Genomic DNA, 24,322 nt, shown 5'->3' with positions numbered 1-24,322 from the left:
TATGGGTTGCAGCAGCTTAATGCTTCGTCATCTCTTTTTTTCTTTCTACAATTTTACTGCTTTGGAGTCATGATGTCTATGTAGGCAATTTAAATTAGAAAACTGACTTAAGGCTAGTGCTGATGGGATTCAGTATTAATACATGATAGATTGTGCATCTGCCTTAATCTTTCATCTCTCCCATCCCCATATCCAAGCTAATAGGGATCTCAACTTTCCATCAGACATTTCTTGGTCTTTCAAAACATGAACTTTGTGATGATGCGGACTTCAACCATAGTTGACACTGTCAAAAGATAAACAGTATGCTTTTGCCTTTCTATGATGTTTATGGAGCTAAACTTGGGCCTATGCATGTTGGATGTCGTAAACGTCCCGTTTTCATATCAACTGATTTATAAAAATCGTCTTAGTAACAACTTTCTAATTGTATTATGGTCTCCAACAGCTTTGACATGTAAAGAGTATCTGAGTTACTAACCAACTATCACACAATTACTTTATCCAGATTCTTCTATTGAGAGTGAGAGGATTGGAGTCGCACGTGCGGGCAAGGCCTCTTTGGTTCTCCTCTTGTCCACAGAACTTTGAGGTCACCTCTCATCTGTCCCAAGGTTAAAAAGGTACCTGCAGAACGTAACTAGCTTATCTTACTGCTGCTCATGTTATGAATGGAACTATGTATAACAAAGCAGCTTGGCCATGTCCATCCATCAAGTTCAAAGCCACATAGGTGACCAGGAGACCTGCAGTGCGAATTGCCAAGCAATTATTAAAGACAAAACCAATGATGTAAATATCTAGTGGCTTGCTAACCAGATGCATATATTCGCTAGAATAGAGCACTAGACTTTCTACATAAACATAACAACTATTATATAGAGAAAAACAGGGACTCTTTGACCGTGGACAAATTGCTTTGCTACTTAAGTGGCTTTCCCCAAACTTATATCTCAATCTTTTGCTGGGAAGTTTTCCCTCCGGTGATATACTGCACTCTATGGACGCAATGCATTTTTCCATGAAAACTTAATGGAAAGACTTAATTTTTCAAATAGCTCACATATGCTCCACACATTATCTCCATTGAGCTCTGTTTACCATAACCACACAGAAATTTATAAACAAGAGTTTTTAAGTCGCCCAAAATTTATTAGATGGCTCAATTAGGTGCATTTCATGAATGCCAGGTGCAACATCTGCTTAGCAAAGAGAAAAAAAAGTGCAACATGTCCCAACAGTACATACCTGCATCATAAGCTGTCATTGCCCACAAAGTAACCCGTTCGAAGAGTCTTATTTGTCAACCAATCATACCTGTAAAAGTTACTGTCATGATTTAGTATCTGTTTGGGCGATGTGATAACTAATGAAGTGTAACTGTTATGATTTAGTTTCAAGTCCCATGTTTTAATCATTAATTGATCCAAGTTTTGTGAAAAATACAGCAACTCCCAAAATATCTAATCAATGTTCAAATGTCGTTTCATGTTCATTTTAAAAATTCCAAAACATATATACAAATATCTAATCAATGGACATATTGACCAATAAAAATAACATAACAAAAAAAAAAAAGTCTCCGCAACATTTATGATTAAGGTTTCAGTTGTAGGGTACTTAAAAGGGATTCTCAAAGACATATGTGGTTTACAGATACAAACCTTAGTGAAAAGGCTACAACCAATCCAGGTGATGATGCTGTAGCCACCCCAAGGATCAAACATCCGTGGGATTTTTAGTAGCATTGGGATACCATCCTCTCCACTTTTATCACCACAAGCCACCTATATAGGAAAGATAAATATTTCAATGTCTTCAAATTGTAAAAAAGGTATCAGTACCCAAAACCAATCTTTAGGAGTGGCAGAGAATTTTTGATTTACTCACCACTATCATGACATGGAACCACCTTTTAGAAACAAATACCCAGAAGATGTCATAACAAAAGGCACAACCGAGAAGAACTGTTCCAACCTGATTACAGAGAGAGAGAGAGAGATTAGGGAGGTTATCTTTGTGCATTCTCAATAAGGTGTTCAGTATGAATTGTTCCATTGTATTAAATGCTAATAATCCAACAGAATATTAAGAGATATCCTTCGGTCCCAGTTCACCAAAAAAAAAAAAAAACTAAATAAATAAGTAAAAAGGAATATCTACAAATCAAAGTATAATAGACAAGATAAAAAAATAGAAAAAGTAATCATGTGTTTTTTAACAAAAACATATTGTGTGCCTTCGTCAAAGTGATTGACAGAGAGGGAATCAAGCAATTACCGATTAACATCAATCAGCATAGATTACAAACCAATCAGTAGTTAATGTCATCATTGTAATTGTTCTTTCCATTGTAATTCTCTCCCTATATAAAGGGGTTATGAAATGAAATGAGTAAACCAATTCCAATTCTCATTTTACTTTTACACGTTATCAGCACGCTCTGAGCCAAGAGCCAAAAAAAAAAAAAAAAAAAAAATCTAGTTTTCTAGTTTCTTTCTTCTTCCGTGAAATAAAAACCAAAACCTAGAAAAAAAATTTCTGCCGCCACCAACAAAAAAAAAAAAAAAAAAAAAACATATTCAATTCCCCAGCGCCGGCAACGCCTCTGCCGTACGCCTTGCAGCCTGCCAAAACCGGCCTGCCTCACAGCCGGTTCGTTCCACAGCCAGCGAACCCCACGGCCTCGCAGCACCCATCTTCGCCCACAGCAGTCTAGTGTAGCCTTGTGCGGCCTCTCACCTCCTGCCCACCTCTACCTACAGCCCAGCCTGGCCGCAACACAGCACAACTCCTGTACAACCCAGCAGCGCAGCACAGTTCCTCACGGCCCCGCCTCTGCAGATCCCAGCACAGATCGCTGAAGAATCCTGCAGCCCATTTGCAGCAGCGCCTCCGCCAACGCTCGCTGGGATCCGCTCGTCTCCTGCACCGGTCCCAGCCCCGCCCCGGCACCCCTGCCCAGCCCCAGCGCCCCCGCGCTCTCGTCCAGACCGGCATCTGCACGAGTTTTCTTCTTCCTGCAAACCGAAAAACGAACAGAGAGAAGAAAGAAGCAGAGAGAGAAGAAGAGAGGAAGGAAAAAGAAGAAGAAGAAAAAAAAAACAGAGAGAAAGAAAAAAACCGGCCCAAAGAAAAGGTCCGGTCGAAAAAAAAAGAAAAAAAAAGGGTGAATTCCAGCCCGGAAAAAGAAAAGAAAGAGAAGGGCCCAAGTATACCCGGCCCAAATCAAATCAAAAAAAAAAAAAAAAAAAAGAAAAGAAAAAAAGAGAAGGCCCAAAGAAAAGACCAGGCCCAGAAAAAAAAAAAATCAAAACCCACTGCTGAAATGGGAGAGGAAGCGGCCTAGTTTCATAAGCCCAAAAACATCGCTACGCACGCCTGCATCAACACGCGCGTGCGCTAGGATTGTTTTATTTTTTCGAAACCAAGTATGTTCTCTTTAATTTATTTAATTTCATACTATGGTAGATTCTCATTATTTATTTTCTTGAGCATGTTATATATTTTATTGTTTATGCTTTTATTATAAATTTTTCGAGCATGTTTAGTTAGATTATATTAATCATTTTAAGCATGCTTTGTCATTTATGTTTTATATGATTATATTTAAGCATGATTTATAATTATGTTTAAGCATGCTTTATATTTTATTGTTTATGGTTTATTATGAAATTTTGAGCATGTTTTTATTTTATTTACACTTATATAAATTATGTCTACGCCTGCTTTGTATTATGCTATTGTTTACATTTTATTTTATGCATGATATATTCTTGCTATTATTATATAATTTGCTATGATTATGTGTAGTATAGAATTTATTGTATATTTATGAAATTTGAGCATGCCATGTACTTTATTTCTTATATATGCTATGATTAAATGTGCTATGCTTATTTTTAGAATGCAATAGACAAAAATTGCGCTTTGCCATGATAATGAAAATTCATGCGCATTATACACACACACTTATTGTGATAAAGTATTTTCACATAGCATCGAAGAAAAAATGTGACCATTACGAATCTTGGTCTTGAAATCTAATTCATACGTTTGGAAAATAATTCACGTGGATGTCTTTATGACTGCGTAATTTATATCTTCTCTCTTGTTTTATGTAGATGGCTGATCCAACTCGACCTGAGTTTGACATTTTGGACTCAGAAGGACTTGAGTACCATCGTTGGGTTTCCGATATGGAAACTGCCTTTGTGGCAAAAGACTACACTGCCACCATTACTGACCCCAAAGATGATGAACTATCTAATAAGGTGAAAGCAGATGCCTTAATGTTTCTGAGGTGACATATTGATCCTAGCCTACGCTGGGAATACCTCCAGTTGAAGACACCCAAAGAACTGTGGGATGCCCTTAAGGGACGTTTTGGGAACATTCATGACACTTTACTCCCAGAACTAGCTATTCAGTGGAATGGAATCCGCTTGCTTGACTATAAAAAGGTCAATGACTTCAACAAGGACATGTTGCGCTTAAAGGCACGTCTCAATTTCTGTGGAAGGGAAATCACAGAAGATGATATCATCTACAAGACTCTTACCACCTTTCCTAATTCAGCTTTTATACTAGCGAACCAGTATCAGTTGGATTATGACAACAAAAGAATTACAACTTTCAATAAGTTGATAAGCCTACTGCAAGTGGCTGAGAAACAAAATAAGATTCTCTTGAATAACAATGCCAGGCCCACTGGGACAAAGAAAATTCCCGAGGCTAATTATGGAAAATGAAAGGTGGAAATAACTCCAATGCAAGGGGGTTTAGACGTGCTGATCCCTACCCACGTGGCAACAATGCACCACGTGGAAAGGGACATGGGGATCATGGAAACAAGATGCCAAAGGAAAGAGTTGACAATGAACCATGCTATAGGTGTGGATTCATTGGGCATTGGTACAAGAACTGCCAAGCAAACAACAGAGTAGCAGCCAATTACAAGAGATATAGAGAGTCTAAAGAACAAGTGGCTCACTATATGGAAGAAAGAGGTCATGACCTAGACGTCAACCTTACAGTTGCAGACTCCAATGGCAAAGAGGAACTTGCTAAGTCAATGGATGCTCTCAATCTTGACTGATCTGCTTTATTCATTTTATTTTCCAAAGACAGTTGTGAAGGCATAATGCCTCATTTTTAATTACACTATTGTTTGGTCTTAAAGTTTATTTTCAATCATGGATTGATGAATAAGATTTCTGAACAAGACATTGATTTGATTATCGTTGGCTTATTAATAAATTTTGAATTTTATTCTGAAGCACTGAATTTATTCAAATTTATTTACTACACATATTTACATGGTTCGACATAGCACTATAAAGATGTAAAGCAATACATCTAGAGAAAAATTATTAGAATGAAAAGAATACCATTCTACGCAAATAGAAATACTCTAAAGAATATGAGTTATATTTTCTAAATACCTCCCATTTATTTGTAGGAATGAATGGAGGAGAACTTGCGTGCTTAGATGATAGTGGGACTACCCACACAATATTAAGAAATAGGCAATTATTCATTGAACTAATAGCCTATAATTCCTCTGTGACTACGATGATTGGATTGTCAAAACTAATAAAATGACGAGGAACTGCCAAATTTTTGCTGCCTAATGGCGCAACATTTCAAGTCATAGACGCTCTATATGCACCAAGAGCTAATCGAACCTTGTTAATGTTTCAAAGCTATTTGTGCCAACGATTATCCAGTAAAAACACACCGTGAGAACGGAAATGAATACCTTGATATTACATCTAATGACTGTGGAAGGAAACACATCTTAGAGAAACTTATGAGTCAATTTAGTGGACTGTACCTCACTACGATTCGGATCATTGAATCCTACATTGTCACCAACAATGAAATGTGGGACACTGACTCATACAGGCTTTTGCATGACCGCCTATGGCACCGAGGTCGTGACACGATGATCCGTATTTTTCAAGAACTCACACGGACATCCCTTCTTTCGAGTGAAAAATGGGAGAAAAATCCGCCACACTGCAAGGTGTCGTTTCTAGGATTACTCAAATGCAGTCATTGCTTTATGAAGTACCAGAAGCACTACCTCCCTCCCATTATGCCTCATTGACTATTTCAAAGGCACATCACTCGTTTTGCAAAGCCTGCTCTTTAGCAAAAACAGGATCGAGACCTTCCTATGCTAAAGATACAAAACAAAACATTCCATTCTTACAAAGGATACAAAGAGATGTCTGTGGACCTATCCATCCAGAATGCGAACCATTCAAGTATTTTGTGGTTCTGGTGGATGCTTTGACAATCTGGTCACATGTCGTTTTATTGTCCACAAGAAATGCTGCAATACTCCTAGCACAGATTATACGTTTAAGGGCTCACCACCCTGATCACCCTATCAAGTCTATAAGGCTTGATAATGCTGGAGAGTTTACATCAAAAGGATTTGATGATTATTGCATATCTATTTGGATCGATGTAGAGCATCCTATACCCCATGTGCATACACAAAATGGTCTCGCAGAAGCCACCATCAAAAGGCTACAGATGGTGATTAGGGCATTGGTTATGCGCACCAACCTGCCTATATCTGCATGGGGTTATGCAATATTACACGCAGGTTTACTTATTCGTTTAAGACCCACAGCTGGCCAACCATTTTCTGCGTACCAGTTGGTAACTGGATATGAGCCTGACACTTCACACTTACGCATATTTGGTTGAGCAATATATGTGCCTATTGCGCCCCCACAGCGCACTACACTGGGTCCTCAGAGACGATTAAGTATTTATGTTGGATACGAATCCCCAACAATTATCCGCTATTTGGAATCCTTGACAGGCGATCTCTCTACCGCTAGATTTGCGGATTGTCACTTTGATGAGACAGTCTTCCAGTCGTTAGGGGAGATAGGAAAACGGATTTTCCATGGGAACGACAGGAATTGTCGTGGTTTGTCCCCACTCTGTCTCATCTTGATCCCCGCACTTCATAAAGTGAAAGTGAAGTGAAAAGAATAATCGATCTTCAGATCGTAGCAGATTCGATGCCTGATGCGTTTACTGATATCGTAAAAGTGACGAGATCACATATACCAGCTACAAATGTACCTGCAAGGGTAGAAGTCCCCAACAAGGGGCATGGTGCCGCAGATAGAGGCACTGCAACCGCACTTAGTGGAGGTGTGGTTGAGGCTGTGGCTCCCCAAGGAAGAGGGGGAGGTCACTTGGTTCGATTGACACTTACCCAAGGAAGAAGAGGGTGAGTAAGGCACAAACCAATCATCAATGTATAGAATCCCTCTCATGAGATTGTCTCTGATTATAGTTATGTCCATGAATCAAAACTGGAGGACGCTCCGATGTTTGAAATGATTCCAGAGAACAAAGAAATCTCAAAGGATTAAGAGAGTGCGTATGAGTTGATAGAAAGATCTTCCATACACATTGATGATATATACTGTTGCTCAAGGAATCATAGAGCACGATGATATCGAACCACGCCCTGTTGAAATATGTCAACAAAGAGCAGATTGGCCTAAATGGAAAGAATCAATCCAGGTAGAATTAGATTCTCCGACAAAGAGACAGGTATTTGGTCAGGTAGTGATAACCCCACCAAGTGTAAAGCCTGTAGGACGTAAATGAGTCTTTGTCAGAAAGCGTAATGAGAAGAATGAAGTCCTGAGGTACAAGGCTCGCCTTGTGGCGCAAGGTTTCTCACAACGCCCTGAAATTGACTACGAGGAGACATACTCTCCCGTAATGGACGTTATAACGTTCCGCTACTTAGTTAGCTTAGTAATTTCCGAAGGACTGGAAATGCAGCTTATGGATGTGGTTACTGCATATCTCTATGGGGATCTAGATTCAGAGATATATATGAAAAGTGCCTAATGGCCTTACATTACCCAAGTCAAGTGACTCTAAACCACAGAGTGCGTTTGCAATTAAGTTGAAATGCTCACTTTACGGATTGAAACAATCCAGACGGATGTGGTATACCCGTCTAAGTGACTACTTGATTGGGAAGGGATATAAGAACGATGAATTATGCCCCTGCGTATTCATAAAGAAAACAAGTTCCGGATTTGCAAATTGTAGTAGAATATGTCATAACTGGTACTTTTGATGAAATAAGAGAAACCGCGAGCTACTTGAAATCTGAATTTGAGATGAAGGATCTTGGGAAAACTCAATTCTATCTAGGTCTTGAACTAGAACACCGAGTTTGTGGAATATTAATCCACCAGTCTGCATATGTCCAAAAGTCAGGCGATATAACATGGACAAAGCACATCCTGCTAGCACTCCCATGATCGGTCGAAATTTGGATGCAAGGAAAGATCCATTTCGTCCAAAGGAAGATGACGAAAAGGTGTTGGGAGCTGAAATTCCCTATCTAAGTGCAATTAGCGCATTATTGTACTTAGCCCAATTTACTCGACCAAACATTGCATTCTCAGTGAACTTGTTAGCTAGATTTAGCTCAGCGCCAACGCAGCGTCACTGGAATGGTATCAAGAACATTTTCGATACCTAAAAGGAACCATTGACTTGGGACTGTTCTTTCCCTACAGAGAGACAAGAGGGACCGCAGATGGAACTGCAATCCCTAAAGAAAATGTTGATGGCGAAAAGGCCACTCACTACACTAAAACGCCAAATGACGTTTTGATCGGTTTTGCTGATGCTGGATACGTATCTGACCCACATATCGTTCCCAAACTGGTTATGTATTTACCAATGGGAACACGGCGATATCTTGGAGATCAACCAAGCAAACCTTTGTGGCTACCTCCTCGAACCACTCAGAGATCATTGTTCTACATGAGGCGGTTCTTGAGTGTGTATGGTTAAGAACTATCATTGCACATATTCGAGGGACTAGTGGTTTGAGTTCTACCACTGAAGAGCCTACTTGCATTTACGAACACAATGCAGCTTGCATCGAACAGATGAAGCTAGGTTATATTAAGGGTGATAACACAAAACACATATCGCCAAAGTTGTCCTACAATCAGCAACAACAGACTCTCCTCAAGATTCAAATGAATCAAGGAAGGTCTGAGGAGAATGTGGCAGATTTGTTCACTAAATCATTGTCTAAGGACACATTTGAGAAACATGTGAAAAGCATAGGAATGCGAAGACTTTCCAAGCTCCCTAGATTAATGTAAGTATCAGGGGGAGGTGTAGACGTCAGGGGGAGTCTAACACATACATGTCATACTCAAATGTAAAAGGTGCGTTGTGCTCTTTTCCTTCGACCAAGGTGTATTTTTGTCCCACAGGGTTTTTATTGTTACTTGGCAAGGTTTTTAGTGAGGCAACAACTCATGCACCATTTCGTCTTTGACTTGGCACAAGGGGGAGTGTTAAAGGAAAAACATATTGTGTGCCTTCGTCAAAGTGATTGACAGAGAGGGAATCAAACAATTACCGATTAACATCAATCAGCATGGATTACGAACCAATCAGTAGTTAATGTCATCATTGTAATTGTTCTTTCCATTGTAATTCTCTCCCTATATAAAGGGGTTATGAAATGAAATGAGTAGACCAATTCCAATTCTCATTTTACTTTTACAATCATGTGTTATTTAACAAAAAAAGTGCACAGTAGGACTTGAGAGTATGCTAAGGTTACAGAATTTCAGATTTAACCCAGGAAAAGAATATTAATAGATATGACCTTGCATTTCGTTATATAATCATCAATAGTAAGCAGCACAATAATAGATGAATAGAGAAATGTTCACATTTTGCTCGGCAACAATCAGAAATGGCAAAATGATTGTGAATCATCACCTTGAGATTTGGTACGCGAACAATCTGAAGAACGGTGATTATCAGTGCAATACCCTGATTGTTTTTCAGCGTAGGTTACTGTCTACCAAACATATTACAAATTATAAATCTCACTTGAATGTGAAAGATAAAGTGCTGTTATCAGTATTGAGTATCCATAATAGTATGAAATAAGTGCAGTCCATATAAAACAAAAAGACGAGCATGATCTGTTTACCAGTTCCTTCTCATCAAAAACAGAACTCTGATGTGCTTAAGGGCAAAGTCAATCTTCAGGTACCAAATAGCAATCAGTCGTATCATCCGTATTTAAACTATGACTGTTCTACCTTTGGTAGTATGATAGCTAAACAGACCAACAATACATATATCCAAATGAATCGGAAAAAACTAGATACAGCTGTGTTTTTATTATTTTTCTCTTTTGCTGAGAAGATCAGAATACCAGATAATCTGCCAACCTATATTTGCACGGAAAAGCTGAGAATCCATGGTTTATGGGTGATTAGTTAAATTTGCCTACATTTGATTTTGGTCTTTTCTGCTTATCTTTTTTAATGCTGTATCAATTAAGTGATGAAGTTTCCACCCTTCTTCTAAAACAAAGGTTTTCCAATCTCCTTATTACTAGGTGAAACCCAATAAGAATGTACAATAATATATCATCCACGGTAGTTGATTGCTAACTCCTGGAAAATTCTCTTATGGTACACTGACATTGTCTAATTATGAGTTTAGACCTTGCAGGACTTAAAAATATTATTCTCGCAAAATATTTGTAATGAAAAGATTACTAGCTTGGAGTAGGGCTGGGCATTTAAGCCCGAAAACCCGCAAACCCGGACCGGCCCGTCAAAACCCGGCCCGTACGAGTCGGGCCCAATTATTTTTTCTGTCGAAACGGTTCGGGCCGGGCCTTGACTTTCAAACAAACGGTTCGGGCCGGGCCTTGTGTTTGAAAATAGAAAAAGCCCGTCAGGCCCGTATTAGACATCAAAAGACAGATGGCCATGTATTATTGGTACTAATATAGAGAGTAAAATCCTTATCATAGGATTGAACACATAAGATTCTACTCTTCTCTCAAAAACCTAAACGTAATCTTCATCTTCCATTTCTAATTTTCTACCTGATCTGAACACACAAGAGGCGCCTCCATCTACAAAGTCGAAACTGAGCTCATTCTCCTCCGCCATAGCTGTGAGGCCGAGACACCAAACGAGCTCCGATCGAGACGCCGCCTAGGGTCGAGACACCGATCCTTCTCTTTCTCTCTTCACTGCACCTGCACGACGCTGCCGACGCCTCCTTCTTTCTCCCTCATAGATCGACGCACCGAGTGAGACAGCTCCCGAGACGGCGCCCAGCTCTGTCCCTCTCTCTCTCTCTCTCTCTCTCTCTCTCTCTCTCTCTCTCTCTTCACTTCACCTGCACGAAGCCTCCTCTCTCCCTCTCGGATCGAGACGCCGCCCAGGACTGCTCTATCCTTCTCTCTTTCTCTCTTCACTTCATCTGCCAACTCGAAGCCAGAGAATAGGAGATCGTTGTTCTTCAGGTCTGCCACTCGTTTTAGCTTCATGGGTTCCTTAGTTTATTGATAAATTTGATCTCTTTTTGTGCTTATTTGGTTTGTAGCTAAACTGGGATTTGAGTTTTTGTTGAGTTCATTGCTTTTTGTATTTTGCAAAAAAGGCTGCTTGTCAAGCTAAAAAATCAAAGATGGCTGCTGGTATTTGATTTATTGCCTACTGCATTAATTTTTGCTTGCTTGCTGCATATTGCTATTTTATTTGCTACCTGCAGTTTCTGAAATGAATGAGTAAAGTTGATTATGTTGAGGTTATTGGTATTTGTTTATATATTAAGAGATCTGCAGTTTCTGGTATTTTTGTATATTGACTTGTTGATAATCTTGAATATTGGTATTGAAGTAGCACTTAGGAGTTAGGACAGTGAGAGTCTCAGGAGTTTGAATCTCATCAACCCAAACTTTTGCCTCCAACAATCATTACGTGCAGTCCCCATCGCTCGCTACCTCACGCACACCATCTACCACCCCCGCCATCAGTCTTAGCATCCTCAGCAGCTCAATCAGGCATTGCATCTTCTCGTAAAGTATCTTGTACTAGTGACATCTAAATTCATGAGGTAACTGAGGCTATTTTACAAACATACAAGATGCATCGCCAATTAAAATTGCAACCAAAAAGTTATTGTGGTTTACTATCCATCAAACTAACTAATCAACTAAAGTTTACTCTTATTTTCATGCATGACTTCTGTGATAGTAGTATTGTTATCTTTATATCACACATACACAGAACCATTCAGGGCAGATTCTGATGGAATGGTATTACTATTTTCATGAGTCTGACTTGCAGACATCAGCTTTCGATCAACCTATATTTATATATACATGTATACATATTTCCTCCCAAGGAGAGACATAATACTTATTCTGAAAATTTTTCACTATTGTTTCACAGGTATGGTTTTAGCAAAGAAGTTGTTGAGTGCCCAGGTATACATGTTTGTATTTCTAAAAAAAATTGGAAAATAAAAATAAAAATATCACGTTACATTTATGGAATGGACATAGAGGTTGATTTTCTACTATTAAATTTGATTTTAAATGTTGATATTGCATGATTGTACAATTGCGAAGGTGATGGTTCTACACATGATGCCAGTAGGCATTAATCATGCTCCTGAAAATATCTTCTCAAATTATGTTATGTGTACTGCTTGAGTTTGCCTTCTTACAGCTTTTTACACCCTTAAAATTCTCATAAGCTTGCTGCTGCAGCAGAATAGGACTAGTCTAACCAAATAGATGTCAAAAGTCCTAAACCATTTAAATGACTCTTGGAACTATAAGGATTCTGTAAAGTCTGTACTTCATAAGCTAGGAAGTTGATCTACCCAGCAGAGTTTTATTGTTACTATTGAAATGATCTCACTGTTGTTTTTCATTTGACAGATTACTGGCCATCGAGCATTCGGATTACTTCATTACTGCCTAATGATGGATGGCTATTGTAGGGAAAACTGTGGAAGCCAATTGATGATGGCTGCATTGCTGCTGGATAGGAGACTGAAAAAAATGGCTTGCTAAATTGCTGCATCTGAATTAGGACTTTAGGACTTTATATTTCATTGGATATTTGTATTTGAATTTGGACACTTTGAATTCGAATTTGCAGCTTGAACTTTGTATCTTGATATTGTGTTTTGATTCAAATCTTCAACAGCTTGAAATTTGCAACTATATATGAATGAAATCTGGATATATATATATATATATATATATATATAGCCATATAGGCATAAGCAAATGGTCAAATACAGGTTTTTGGGCCCGAAAGCCCGCAAGCCCGGCCCGAAATGAAACGGGCAGGTTCCGGGCCGGTCCCTGTTTTTGTTAAAACGGGCCGGGTCCGGGCCCAGTGAAATTATAGTTGGGCCCGGCCCGTGCCCAGCCCTAGCTTGGAGTGCAAAAAGAAAAAAAAAAAAATATATATATATATATATATATATATAGAGAGAGAGAGAGAGAGAGAGAGAGAGAGAGAGAGAGAGAGAGAGAGAGAGAGAGAGAGAGAGAGAGAGAGAGAGAGAGAGAGAGAGAGAGAGAGAGCAGAATGTAAAACAGGGGATACAGAGGCAAAATTCACTGCATTATGTATGGATTTAGAACATTCCAGTGAAAATTTAACCAGATCAATATCAAAATAAAAGACGAGAATTAGTTTCTTACAAGAATATCTTGGCCAATCCAAGCAAATGACAAACGGCGATTCACTGCCCAAACAATAGCAAATGCTATGCAGAAGGGAGCGACAGCTAGTGTCAAATATGAAACAGCTCCAGCATGTTTAAACCGTCTGAAACTATATTTGCTTAGTTGTCAGCTTCATATTCTGGAGCATTACGAACAAAACTTAGACAGTTTTTAATAACAGATCAATTTCATTTAAATTTCTAGAATAATGATGCTTGCTTGCATTCTTACATAAAGCTCATCAGTAGTGTTATCAAAGCTCATTAGTTCTGGAGATCTATGGCATTTAATTTGCATTGCTTCCAAAAAGCACTTCTAAGTAAAAGTGTTTTTTTTTTTTTTTTTTTTGAACCCAAATACAATCTCATAAGGAAAGCTGAATTCTCCTACTCTACCCAGAACGATATAGTAAAGGAGGAAACAACCCACAAAAGGAAACCCATAACAACTAGCTTAAGGAAACTGGAGGGCAGGGAAGACCATCGTTCCTGAGCACCATAGTCAAGGCTGGTGGTGGCCTGTTGGCCCATCTGGAGAGACCCACCGACTACTTTCCAAGCGAGGCTGCTGTATGAGCTGCCATATTCGCTTCTCGGGGAATCCATTCCCAGAAGATCCGATTGAAGAAGGTACTTCTCCATCTAATCTCTTCGATGATTGATGAGGTTTTCCAGTTTCTGCAGTCATTCTTGGATTTCAGATCAGTTATAACCTCTAAAGAATCTGATTCAATTCGAACATTTTGCAGATTCTGTTCAATTGCCAGTTCGACTCCAAGGAGAATTGCACTAGCTTCAGCTACTTCAACCGATCCGTGACATGATTGCTTCGATCCACCCGCAATCAATATGCCATTATGATCACGAATCACAACACCTAAACCTCCACTTGAAGGATCGACCCAGGCCGCATCACAGTTAACAGTCACCAAATCCGGAGGGGGAGGTTCCCATTTTGTGATGAAATCAGAAGAGAGGACCGGGGTGGGAGTAATCGCAGTTAAAAACTCATCTGCAAGTCTCACACCGGAGTCAAGAACCATTGCAGGGGAGAGTTGTTGATGTTGGTATACGAACTGACATTGGGCTTTCCAGATTGCCCAGCACAAAAAACAGATTAAGGTCAGTACCCTTTTCTTCTCTTTAGCTATGGAATGAAGTTCAGCAATTCCCAATAACCAAATGTCAATAGAAATGACCTGTTGTTTATTAATTCTGAGACCCAAAGGGGATCCAAACGAGATAGCATCAACCCATGGGCAAAGAAGTAGAACATGCTCCATAGTTTCTGTAAACTCTCCACATATAGGGCAAAGAGGGTTTGTAGTTAGTTTTCTTCGGAAGAGGTTAAGGAAGGATGGAGTTCCTCCATTTAAAATCCTCCAGAAGAACAGTCTAATCTTAGGGAGGGTAGGAAGTTTCCATAGTAACTTCCAGCATTTCGGGTCCACCGAATGAGATGGTCCTATGCTGGGAGAAGAAGACTTAGAGTCAAGTGAATGAATCCAATGATACCCTGATTTCACAGTGTAGTAACCAGACTTGTTCCAAGGCCAAATTGGGCGATCATGACATCCCCTTCTTCCTATAGGAATAGCCCGAATATGAGTGATAACTTCAGGTTGTAGGATATGAAGAATATGATCCAAAGCCCACGTTCTAGTATCCCAGTCGATTAACTCACTGACCAGAGTAGGAGCACTACTTGGGATAGTCCCATTAACTACTATCAACCCATTATTAGGAGGGGGAATCCATCTATCAGACCAGATATTAATAGAAGAGCCATCGATGACTTGCCAGCAAGAACCATTAAGAAGAACATCCCTTGCTTCAATTAAACTTGATCATCCCCAAGATGCACGGTGACCTTTAATAGCCTTAGTGAAGTCACAATCAAGGTGGTATCTCGCCTTAAGCACTTTGGCCCATAGTGAATCCGGGTCTTGCAAGAGTCTCCAGCATTGCTTTGCCAGAAGGGAGAGATTAAAATGGTGTAAATCTCTGAACCCAATTCCGCCCTCAGACTTTGCCCTGCCCAAATAACTCCAACTCTTCCAATGAATCTTAGGACCCGAGTCTGTAGAACCCCACCAGTAGTTACTCAAGGCTGAGTTAATTTCCTCGCAGACTCCTTTAGGAAACATGAAACAGGCCATTGGATAGGATGGGACAGCCAATGCTACAGATTTGAGGAAAACTTCTTTCCCAGCAACAGTGAGAGACTTCTGCTTCCAACCCTCCAATTTTCTGTTAATCTTTTCCTTGATGAAAACCAGGGCTTCTTTCTTTGATCTTCCCCAAACAGTTGGCAAGCCAAGATATGTACCCGGATTCTCAACAACCTTAATCTTTAACAAAGCACACATTAACCTCTTCATCTGACTGGGGTATTTGGTGAGAAAAAGATGCTCGATTTCTCATGGTTTAACAGCTGCCCAGAAGCTACACAATATTCCTGAAGTAACCATGAAAGTTGGCTGCAATTCAGGAGAGTAGCTCTCAAGAAAAACAGAGCATCGTCAGCAAAGAAGAGGTGTGAGAGGGTAGGGCAAGACCTGGATAGTTTAACACCAATGAGACTACCATTCCGCACAGCTTTGGTCATTCTAAGGGAGAACACCTCACTGACTATTAGAAAGAGATAGGGGGATAGGGGATCCCTTTGTCTTAACCCTCTACTAGGAAGAAAGAAGCTCCCTGGATTCCCATTCAAAACAATAGAGAAAGAGACCGTAGATACACACCCCATGATCAGATTAATCCATCCACTAGAGAAACCAAATCGATATAGGGCAGCTTCAAGGAAATCCCATTCAACGCGATCGTAGGCTTTGTTCATATCAAGTTTCAGCCCCAATTCATGATTGCCACCTTCTCGTTTCAATTTCAAATAGTGGTAGGTTTCGTGTGCCAACATAATGTTGTCATGGATTAGTCTCTCAGGGACGAAAGCATTTTGGTTTGGGGTGATCAGCTGGGTGAGTAAGGGTTTCAACCGGTTTGCTAGCAGCTTGGACAAGATTTTGTAGGAATTATTACACAAGCTAATGGGTCGAAAATGGGAGGTTTTTTTTCTGGGTTAGGAATCTTTGGGATTAGAACAATATGGGTTTGGTTTAAGTTCCTGAGACTTATCTGGCCAACACCAAAATCTTTTGAGGAGTCCACAACCACCTCATTCATTATTTTCTAGTACTTGTGATAGAACAAGCCTGGAAAACCATCAGGGCCAGGGGACTTTAACGCTCCCAATTGAAAAGCCGGATCTCTTACTTCCTCCAGAGAGAAGGGAGAGACAAGATCATGATTCATTTCCCGTGTTACGCACGGTTCGACCCCTCGGAACACATCTCCCCACTGCCTTGGGCCAATGCTCTTAAAAATTTGTTTGAACTGAGTTTCAAATTCACGTCTAATCTGAGCTTCACCCACAATCCAAGTACCAGACTCATTCTGAATTTTCAGAATTCGGTTTCTCTGTCTTCGTTGAAGAGTAGAGAGATGGAAGAATCTGGAATTTGAATCCCCCGTTTTCAACCAATTAACACGAGAACGTTGGTGCCAATACTTTTCTTCCTTAATCCACAAAGAACCCAGTTTATTGGCTAGAATATCTTGTTGTTTTGTGCTGGTGAAGGGTGAGTCTTGTTATTGGCTAGAACATCTTGTTGTTTTGTGCTGTTGTTTTAAGTAAAAGTGTTTCTTAAAGAAGCGCTGGTACTCATTGGCAATTCGACCCAAGTAACCAGCATACTTTGCCCTCTTATAGTTTGGAAAACAGAAGATAGGATACATCCAAAGAAAGTGCTAGCATAATAAGGTTATGTAGTTTACACTAACGTATCAACAAATTACCTATCAAATTCTGCTTCCATTATAAAGAATGATAAAACAGATCACACTATAGAATAAATGCCAACAGGAAAAAAAAAAACAAAAACAAAGTTCGTCCCAAAAAACAAGGCCTAGCCAATCAATTGATGAATGGCTGTCTAAGTGAATTACCCATCAAATCCTCCCCTGCCTCCACCAAAATAACAAATAAAAAATAAAGTACAACATGAGAGCATCACAAAGGCTGAGGGCTAACGTGAGAAGGAAAAAGACATTTACCATGATAGCAAGGCCACCAAGCAAGTCTGTAGGCCCTATAAAAAGAATAGCAAATTACCACTACCTACACTTTTAGCCCATAAATTACCATCAGCAAACTTGTTTTTTTTAATTCCCATATGCTAGTGTGCAAGGCCCATGTGCAAGGTATTTTCCCTTGCGGTCAGATTCCTTCCATTTTTTAATTATTTCTACTGACAAGTAAATTACGAAACTGCCCTTGTGATTTGGATAATGTGAATTAACACTGCTGAATGTCAGTAACATTATGAAAAAAGAATATCTCTACGTTCCATCTTTGTTTTTCTTCAAAACAACTCATTTATTTAATAATTCCAAAAATTATTTGTACATATTACAATATGAAACTTGGACACTATCATTTATCTCTGGCTTTGCTGCTTCCACATACAAGTAGTAGTGTACTGAGGATTAGTAGTATGTCACCCCCAGCAGTATACTAGCCCCAGTAGTATACTGACCCTCAGTAGTGTATTGATCCGCAGTAGTGTATTGGCCCCCAGTAGTATACTAGCCTGGCCTTCTCGCGTTTGCTCACTTCAGCATTGCTTTCATTAGCTCCATCCTAATCCAATAAGAAAGTACCATAAACACAAAACTAAAGCATTACACAACACCACCAATCCAATAAGAAAGTACCATAAACACAAAATTAAAGCTACTGACCCTCAATACAAAACTGAGAATCCACCAAATACAGGGAAGAAAAATTGAAAATCAATTTTATTCAGCACCAATTATTTGGTCATACTTTCAAATCAAAAAACAGTGAAATAGCTTACCCATGCCAAAACCTGTGACAACATGAGGCTAAAGGTACTGACCCTCAGAATTTCTCAACCAAATCTGGATTCGCAGCCTCGTTTTGCCGGATTCGCAGCCTCTCTTCACCGGATTCGTAGCCTCCCTTCGTAGGATTCGCAGCCTTAGTTCGCCGAATTCGCCGCCTCACTTCGCCAGCTTCGCAGCCTCGCTTCGCAGCCTTGCTTTGCCTGATTCTCAGCCTCCCTTCACCGGATTCGCAGCCTCAGTTCGCCGGTTGCTTTGCAACCTCGGCTTGCTGGATTCGCCGCCTCACTTCACCGGCTTCGCAGCTTCGCTTCGCCGGTTGCTTCGCAGCCTTGCTTCGCCTGATTCACAGCCTCGCTTCGCCGCTCACTTGGCCGGTTGCTTCGTCGCCTAGCTTCACCGGAGCTTCATCGCCTAGCTTCGCAGCCTTGCTTGGCCAGCTGCTTCGTCTCCTAGCTTCGCCGGAGCTTCATCGGCTAGCTTCGCAGCCTCGCTTGGCAGACTGCTTCGCCGCTCACTTGGCCGGCTGCTTCGTCGGAGCTTGGCGGGCTGCTTCGTCACCTAGCTTCGCCTGAGCCATAGATCAATTTAGGGAGGATCTAGATTTTGGGGACGGTTTTGATTTTGGGACTGTTTGGATTTTGGATATGTTCTGATTTTGGGAGAGTGGCATGTTTGGTAATTTTTGTAATATTTGAGTGTTTTTCTTTAGGATGGGCTAACAGGCTGTTGCAATTGTTGGCCGCATGGGATATTAGTTTTAGACTCTGCTATTGGTAAATAATAGTGCTATTTTGTAGTTATTGGTAAAAAGCTCTAAAAAGAAAGAGATTGCATGGTTCAGTATTCACCTCTGAGGACTCGTTGAAAATAATGTTAACTAGTATATGCTCAATTAAGAATTTATAATCATAGAGGAAAAAATATGAATAATACAAAAACAGGATACCTCTATCCCACCAACGCAAAACAAAACCACCAGAATCTCAATGAACCTGAAGGACATAAGTTTGTAAAAGGGATAAATTCTGTTTAGTCTCTATACTTTGCTTCTCTCATCGTTTCAGTCCCTGACATTTTAATTTAATCTAAAAACTCCCTGATCTCTCAATTTCCCTCCAATAGGTCATTTCCGAGGGAAATTAGGAATTGGCCTTAGGTGAAATGTCCAATATACCCCTAAATTATTTCTTTTTTTCATTTTTTCTTTTTCCTTTTTTCTTTTTAATTTCTTTTTTTTCCTTTTTTTCTTTTTCCTTTTTAATTTCTTTTTTTCCTTTTTTTCTTTTTTCCTTTTTAATTTCTTTTTTCCTTTGAAATTTCTTTTTTTCCTTTTTTCTTTTTCCTTTTTAATTTCTTTTTTGCTTTTTCTTCTTTTTTTTCCTGTTCCTTTTTAATTTTTTTTCCTTTTTAAGTTCTTTTTTCTTTTTCGTTTTGCCTACTTTCTCCTTCCTCAACCCACCAATCCCATTCCGATCAAACTCCACAACCCATTTGTTTCTCAATCAGCTCGGAAATTCGCCGCTAAACCACTCCCCTCTTGTTTTCACAGCTTACTTCTCTCTCTCTCCCCCACTCAAATCCCACTTTCTCTCTCCACATCAAGTCTCAATTTGGAAACTTTTCACTGAAACTTACCATTTTTTAACTTTTCACTGAAAACTACCATTTTTTCAGACTCTGAGGTTTTTGGGTCTTGCTCAAAATGGTGATTTGGATTTTGGGTTTGGTTGAAATGGTGGTTTTTGATGGCCAAGTTGACAAAAACCAGAAGTGAAAAAGAAAAATGGTCGCCGGAGTGGAGAACAAGAATTGGGGCGATCTGGATTAGTTCGCCAGCGTGGCGCTATTGATGCAACAGAATACAATGGTCATTAAAAAGGAAAAAGAAAAAAGAAAAAAAAAAGGAAAAAAGAAATTAAAAATAAAAAAGAAAAAAGAAAAAAGAAATTAAAATGGAAAAAGGAAAAAAGAAAAATAAAAAAAGGAAAAAATAAATTAAAAAGGAAAAAGAAAAAAGAAAAAAGAAATTAAAAAGGAAAAAGAAAAAAGAAAAAAAGAAATTAAAATGGAAAAAGGAAAAAAGAAAAATAAAAAAGGAAAAAGAAAAAAGAAAAAAGAAAAAAAGAAATTAAAAAGGAAAAAAAAGAAAAAAGAAATAACAGAGGGGTATATTAGACATTTCACCCAAGACCAACTCCTAATTTGACGCCGCAGGGGCCTATTGGAGGGAAATTGTGAGGTCAGGGAGTTTTTAGATTAAATTAGAATGTCAGGGACTGAAACGATGAGAGAGGCAAAGTACAGGAACTAAACAGAATTTAACCCTTTGTAAAACATAACCAAGAAGCATGAAGCAATCAGAACAAAGAGAATTGCTGCCATGGTGCTAATCTCCACTAAAGGACTGCCACCTTCACCTTCCATATGTGAAGACTCGTCAGAAGCATCCTGCACACAGCAATTGACAACATAGAATTGATAGAATCAGTCAGCCACCAGCTAGAATTGAAGCCACATATACAGTAACTTCACTAGAGTTACAAAATAGCTGCAAAAAGGCATAGCAGAACCTTCAATAGCTTGTCATGCTCAATAGCTGCTTCTCTTGCGGAACATGCACACCAATAAGAAGCAAATAAGATGGTACCAACAGCCATAAGCCATAAAAATACTTCTGCAATGTCAACCAGTGGACGCAATGGAGAGTATAGCTGCACAGAAACTGAAGAAAGGGATTGCATAGGCAATAGTACAAACAAAAGCAAACCCCTCTTAGGTGAAATTATATGCAAATAATTAGATGTATATGTGAACAGAGTAGGAAAAGCATACCTATGGAATTGTTCATTAAATCATTTTCCAAGATTTCACCAATTTTGTTGGGAAGCATAACAGCAGCTATGCCTATCTCGACATCAGGCTCGTCGTCTTCACAAACCATCTTGAAAAGTTCTATAGGACACACAGCAATACTTTTTGTAACATATTATTTTCACCTAATCAATTTAGACCACCATTTTTTTCTACAGTACGTGTAGCAATACTTATTGTTACATATATTTATTTTCACTTGATCAATTTTGACCGTCATTTTTTATAATGAATAACGATTATAACAATGAAATTTTGTTTTCACTTGCTACTGTTTCCCCCCATATTAATTGTAAACATGTATTGAACATTATTAATCTGCAAGAGTATTTAGAGGACTTTAGGATAAAGACTTTTCTAGACCATGTAGATAAGAAAAATTAGATGCAAATACCTGGACGGTGATACGCCCAAAATAGGCGCTCAACTTAACCCTGCAAAATGTATTTGTTAGTATAGAATAAGTAGGGATCGTTCAAGTTGGGGATTGAGGGTAACAAATTAATCACAAAAAATAAAAACAAACTAAGTTAAACTAACTAAAGCACAAAACAAATAACAAAACTAAGAAAAAGAAAAACGTCAAAGAGGGAAAAAGATGGCAGGACAAGATGGGGATAGAAGGGTGCGTTGCAATCCTAAGTTGAAACAGATTTGGGGTTTTTATGTTCCTACGAAAATAAAAGGAAAATAAGAAAGCAAAACGATTTTAGAGTTTGAAAAACAATATGGAGAAGACGTTAGAGACTCGGAAATCCACCACCAATTACTTTCGAACAATGTTAAGTTAACCTAGTTTCAATTACTAAGGTGTAAATAGAAACCAACGTACCAAGAAACAAGTCGGAGCAGATCATGTCCCTTATTAATGTTTCCCTAATTACTTAGTCTATGTGAATGCACAATAGCTAAGCCTATCAAACATGCAATCAAGGTATAAAACGCTATCCTATCAACAACACATATAGTGTCAACACATTTGAAGCATTAAGATCTCATGGAAACGATTGGTTATAGAGTTGCAGTCTAGTGTGGAAGGCCTACCTAGAATGCTCTTCTAGTTGTTTAAAACATCAGCTTTTGTCCAAAGCCTTGCATACTTGTGGATTAGAAAACAAGACGATTAGGTGAATTATTTTCTAAACCTAGCTCCAATTACATGCATATATCCTAAGTGTCGACCCAAAGAACATAAACACATAAAAGTTTTCAATCAAGCAGAAATAAACAACCAATTCACACCAAATATCAAGAAACTAGATTTAAACAAACATATGTTCTACATAATTGGGGTTTCACACTCTCTGGAATAGTACTTGTGGAAGAAATCTTGTTTGGGTGAACAAGTTACTCAAGGCCAAAATCCAACTCCCTCTTCCAAGGGCTAGAAAGGCAACACCAATATAAATTTCATCCTCACTTGGACAAAAGATCTAAATCATGTTCACTTCGAAGAATACAAAATGACACAAACACAACTGCTGAGGATGGGCAGTTAGTAAAATACAAAAGTGATTATCATGTACAATATGTATCTCCATTCACCCATGTAAATATAGAGAATAGTTTGGAAAATCACTTGCAGGAAATAATCCATACTTCCAAAATTTTCATCTACAATAACCTATTATACACCAAAGATAAACATCAAAATGTTGTAAATATTTGTGGATAATCATGTAAATAGATGATGAGTAATAGGTGCCTATCCCTATAGATTGGTGATTGATAGGTTGTAATTGTAGGAGTGATTGGATTATAATTAAGCATTACCCTTTTGTGTACACCATGTAGTCCTATATAAGGCTCCTCATGGTGAGATGAATAAGACACACAATCTGATTCTCTGTGTCCAAACTCTCTCTCTCTCTCTCTCTCTCTCTCTCTCTCTCAAAATTTTTTCTGTTTTACAACACGTTATCAGCACGAAGCTCTAACCCAAGCCCTAGCCAGAAAAAAACCCCCCGGCTGCAGCCTGTTTGCACGCCCTGAAACCTCTTGATCGGGACCTCAGATCAAAATCTTTCCTTCATCAAAGTTGTTCGTCTCTGCCTCTTCTATCTGACCTCCTAATTTCAGCCCTATTGGAGTCGTTTTGAGACCTGTACACCATTCGAAGTGGGAGCTGTCCAGAAGAGGCGAATAGCTCTTGGATTGGCTGAGAAGACAACCTTCTCAATTCTGCACACATAAGCTGAAGATTTATCTGTCCTTCATCAAGTAATGTTTTCCAAAACCTAATTTTATATTCATGCTTCTTGCTTATTGAGCCTATTGATTGAATATGAAAAATCACCATAATGCATGAACCCTAGCAAATCCTACATGATTTATTTACTTGGTATACGTATTTGTATATATTTGTTCATGTGTTTGGGATTGTTTGATTGGAAAAGAAAAGAGAAAAATTTATGGACTGCAACTATATATCTGTAGTACTTGGTCCAGTAGTACCAAATCAATATCAGTAACATCAATTCAACAAGAAAGAAAAAAAACAGATTAGGTCCAGTAGTACCAAATCAATATCAGTACCATCAATTCAACAAGAAAGAAAAAAAACAGATTATGCAGTTGCTGGGATTCGAACCCAGCTAAAATAGGTACCAACTCAACATGTTGTCCGCTGTACCGCTATGGCAAGTTAGTATGTGTTAACACTATTTAGTATTAATTCTGCCAGAAGCAAATTTGAGGCCAATTAATTGGTGATTGATCAACCCGTGATTTGATTTTGATTGATTTTATCCAAATCAATTACCATTGTAATTTATGCTCATTACCACAATCACTTCATTATCACATTGAGACAATTCTGAATTATTACGTGAATTATGATAGAAGAATTATGGGCTTAATTTTTGGTTACACAAATTTGAATCTGCCATTATAATTCTTTATGCTAGAAGCATTATGGGCTAAATTATTACGC

At 38.9% G+C, this 24,322-nt stretch overlaps 1 long non-coding RNA gene and 1 pseudogene across 1 annotated transcript; one reads left to right on the top strand and one right to left on the bottom strand.

Annotated features, from left to right (window-relative positions):
• Positions 1-490: 490 nt before the first annotated feature.
• On the bottom strand, positions 491-21,487 carry LOC112181594 (annotated as a pseudogene).
• Positions 11,339-13,080, top strand: LOC121052211. The gene is made up of 3 exons (XR_005808464.1): positions 11,339-11,365; positions 12,297-12,331; positions 12,853-13,080. It is a non-coding gene; the product is annotated as an uncharacterized LOC121052211 (long non-coding RNA).
• Positions 21,488-24,322: the final 2,835 nt, after the last annotated feature.

Source organism: Rosa chinensis, chromosome 1, assembly GCF_002994745.2.
Source record: "Rosa chinensis cultivar Old Blush chromosome 1, RchiOBHm-V2, whole genome shotgun sequence".
In the NCBI taxonomy this organism is placed as follows: domain Eukaryota; kingdom Viridiplantae; phylum Streptophyta; class Magnoliopsida; order Rosales; family Rosaceae; genus Rosa; species Rosa chinensis.
The sequence above is the reverse complement of the archived record's forward strand: the minus strand, read 5'-3'. Positions and strand labels throughout refer to the sequence as shown.